Below are 4,343 nucleotides of genomic sequence, written 5' to 3'. Positions count from 1 at the left end.
TTCTCATCTCTGATATGAGTAATTTCAATTTTCCTTGGTTGTGTATTTTACAAAACTCAAATGGAGTTCAACTCATCTTATGATCAAACAAATTCTATGGGATATCACCCACCATCACCAATTTCTAATGATGGATGGGAATATCACCAAGAAACTTCAAATTCTGGGCTCTCCAATTCATGGAGCCATGCTTCAGAACCACAAGATGAGAAAGAAAATCATATTGGATATTTCCCTCCACCACAAAATGATTCAAGTCATTATTCCAATGGTGGCTGGGAGTATTACCAAGAAACTGCAAATTCTGAGCAGTCAACTCACATGAGAGATTGTCCAACCTCACCTCCCACTTCTACATTTGAAAATTCTTCATCACCTAAATATGCCTCAACACAAACTTCCACGAACCTAGGCCACTCAAAGCTAGAGATCATGTTCAAAAAAAATGAGGAGGAGGCAATGAAAGCCTGGAAATGGGAAGAAATTATCCGTCAGAGGATGAATGAGCACCTGGAGAACATAAGGAAACACTTAGAACCATCAAACAGTAAAAATCAATCTGTGGGAGAGGAAGTGGAAAAACAAGAACAAAAGGTCCTTATGTTAAGTGAAAGTGCAATGAAGAAGGAGGAAAAACAAGAGGAAGAAGCTACTGAGTCAAGTGGATTTTTAATGAAGAATGAGGTGGTTGAAAATGAAACCACACTTGAGGTGACAAAAGAACCTGAACACTCACAACCTCCACAAACCTCCCTGGACCAAAACGCCTCAACACTTGAATTTGTGATTGAAAGGTATGAAGAGGAGATGAAGAAAGCTTGGGAAGTCAACAAACCTCCTCCATAAAAGAGCTATTAAAACAAATGTTGAGTGTAAAAGAGGAAGTGGAGGAGCAAGAAAGTGAAGAAGTCATTCCAAACTCAAGTGAGGCAGAGAAGTACATAAAGGAGGAGTTCATGGAACCACCAATACAAGAGACTCTTGATGAAAAGAAGACTCCAACAATCACACAACCACCAAGACTTGGATTCAAAGAAGTGAAGGCAATTAACAAAAGCACCAAGAAGAGGATTGTTACCAAACTACCAAGGACAACATTCAAGAGGAGGTCAACCACAAGCAATCCAACCCCTGGACCAATAGCAAGCAAGCTCAATCAAGCCATGTACAAAAGAAAGCTTGCTGAGGAGAAACCAAGACAGGGGGTAATAGCTGAATCTTCTCCTCCTTTGAAGTCATTTCTCTTAATAAATTGGAAGAAGAGGAAGAAAGTAAAGAATAGGTAGACAGTAGGTACATTTCTTTTCCTTGCTTTGTTTAAATTTCAATAAATTGGCATATGGTTACATTATAAGTTTGGTGTTGCCCTGCAACAAACTGTTTTCCATCTTCATGGATGATTGCATCAATTTTACATGAAAGTGACACACCAAGATTCTAAGTTTGGTGTGCCACCTATTTTTCTATGCAAATCAATCCAGCAACATCACTTGTCTGTATAATCATATTGCCTTTTACAATGTTATTTTTCTTCTTAGTTGGATAATTTTTGTTTTCTCTTTATTTCATTTATTTACTTGTTTTTAATGCTTTCCTTCATCAACTGTTTTTGTTAATACATCACCAAGACATCCTTATTCATAACAGACTCTTCATTTGGTGATTGTATTTAACATATAACAGTTTCTTTTGTTTAGTTTTAGTTCAAATAAATTGACATATGGTTGCATTCTAAGTTTGGTGTTGCTATGCAACAAAATTTGGTTCCAATTCTTACAAGATACTTGCATTAATTCCAAGTGAAAGTGTCACACTAAGTTTGGTGTGCCACTTATCTTTTATGCAATGTATTGTGCTCACCTTCTTAAGTTTGCAATCACAATGTCTCTGTCTCTTGTGCCTTGATTATTATCTTTAATTTTGCTTGCTTAAAATACATGTACTACTAACTTTTCATTGTGTAAGACATTCATGATCCATCTTAGCCCCATAGCCATGGTTCTAATTGTTGCTTGAGGAAGAGCAAGCATTCTGAGTTTGGCAAGGGAAGGAGGAAGAATAGAGGAAAAAGGACAACAATAATGAAGATGAACTACAAGGTTGTAGAGTTCCTTTTCTCCTCATTTGTTTCAAGCACTATAAACTGCATGATTGTCTTTACCCTCTCTGTATGCATGAGTGTATGAAAAGGCATAGTTTGATTTCTAAATTGCAACATGGTGCTGTGCCATTATGATTACCAACCCAAAAACATGATGGAATATTTTCGCGGAGAAACAACTTTCTCCAAAACACCCAAATCTAACCGGCAAGTGCACCGGGTCGCATCAAGTAATAATAACTCACGGGAGTGAGGTCGATCCCACAGGGATTGAAGGATTGAGCAATTTTAGTTTAGTGGTTGATTTAGTCAAGCGAATGAAGATTTGGTTGAGAGATTTGTGATTTGCAGAATTTAAATTGCATAGAAAGTAAAGGGAATGGGTAATTGGCATGAAATTAAAGAGAACAGGAATTAAAGTGCTGAATCTTAAAGAACAAGAAATTAAATGGCAGAAACTTAGAACGCAAGAAATGTAAATTGCAAAATCTTAAAGTGAAAGAAATGTAAATGGCTTGAATTGTAAAGGGAATGGGGAGTTGGATTTGCAGAAATTAAACAAGGAAATGTAAAATTGCAACAAACAGAGAAGTAAAGAAGGACTTGAATCGAACCGGATCTTAAAACAAAAATGTAAATGAGCATGAAAACAGTAAACAGGGAATGGGAAATGGAAATTCCGGATCTCAGGACCCAAGAGACTAGAAAGCCAAGTCTAGATCTCAATGCCTTCCTAGATCCAATCAAGAACAATTGCAAAGAAAATGTAAATTGCAAAGAAAGTAGATGAAAAGCAATTAACCGAAACTGAATTCAATTGTGCAGTAAAATTAAACAGAGATATCTTAGGATGAGATTGAAACAGAATTCCTTCAATTCTCCAACCCAAGATCCAAGACAATTGTAATTGAAATTGAAAGCAAGAAAACTAAGAGGAAGGGAATTCAATTCTCCTTCCCCGAGACTTAGAAATTAAAATTCACTCAACACCAAAAGCTCTCCGAAAACTCTCTATGAAAACTAAAAGGGAAAGCCCCTTTCAAAACTTAAATTCTAATCTATTTATACACTTTCTTCAAATGGTCTTCAAGGCTTCAATTGGGCCTTTGCTCTTGGTGGAATTGGGTTGAGAGAGGCCTTGGTTGATTGCTCTTGGAGTTTGGAGAAGAACCGAATTGAACCGGGTTGGAATCATGAAAGCTTGAGTAAAAGTTGGAGTAAAAGTTAGGGGTCTAACTTTTGCTCCAACTTTTCACATCAGCACCCTTGTTTTGCTGATACCAACGTTGGGGCAAAAGTTAGGGGTCTAACTTTTGCTCCAACGTTGGCCTCCCCTTGGTTATTCATGGCGCCAACGTTAGCCAAAAAGTTAGGGGGCTAACGTTGGCGCAAACTTTTGCTAGTCCAGGGAGTGTTTTTCATGTGCCAACGTTAGCCAAAAAGTTAGGGGGCTAACGTTGGCGCAAACTTTTTGTGCATCCAGGGAGTGTTTTTCATGCCAAAAGTTAGCCAAAAAGTTAGGGCTCTAACTTTTGCTCCAGCTTTTGCCCAAAAGTTAGCCAAAAAGTTAGGGGTCTAACTTTTGCTTCAGCTTTTGCCCAAAAGTTAGCCAAAAAGTTAGGGGTCTAACTTTTGCTCCAGCTTTTACTTCCTGGTTCATAATTAATCCAAAAGTTTGAGCTAAAGTTTGAGGGCAAACTTTTGCTCAAACTTTTTGTTCTCTCTTCCTCCTAGCCCTTCCTTCTTGCATCAACCTTTCTCCAAGCTTTCTTCACCTATCATTAGTCAACCAAACACATCAAAGCTATGCTCAAAATCATGAGATATTCATTCTTTCATAATATGTGACAATTATAGCACAAAACCTCATGAAATAGCATGAATTCATACATGGTTGATTAAATCAAAGGAAACATGAATATCTACCCAATTGGCTTGCTTTTGGCTCAAGAAAGTGCATAATTCAGTTGAAAACAAAAGAAAAAGGCTAGTGAAACTAGGCTAAGTTGACTTGTCATCACAACACCAAACTTAAAGCTTGCTTGTCCCCAAGCAAGAAATGATTTATTGAGAAGAAAGAATGAAATGGAAGAGGATGTTCATGCTAGTAGAGTGTTATTGGTGGTTCATGGGGTTTTATGTGGATATGCACATACTCACCTCTTATTGACTCTTAAGCCTAGAAAACCTCCTTCAAGCTTCAAGTGACATACTGCTATGACCTCTCATTATTCCTTTATCC

The sequence above is a fragment of the Arachis hypogaea genome, chromosome 20 (genome assembly GCF_003086295.3).
Source record: "Arachis hypogaea cultivar Tifrunner chromosome 20, arahy.Tifrunner.gnm2.J5K5, whole genome shotgun sequence".
Classification (NCBI taxonomy): domain Eukaryota; kingdom Viridiplantae; phylum Streptophyta; class Magnoliopsida; order Fabales; family Fabaceae; genus Arachis; species Arachis hypogaea.
Note: the sequence above shows the minus strand (reverse complement) of the source record.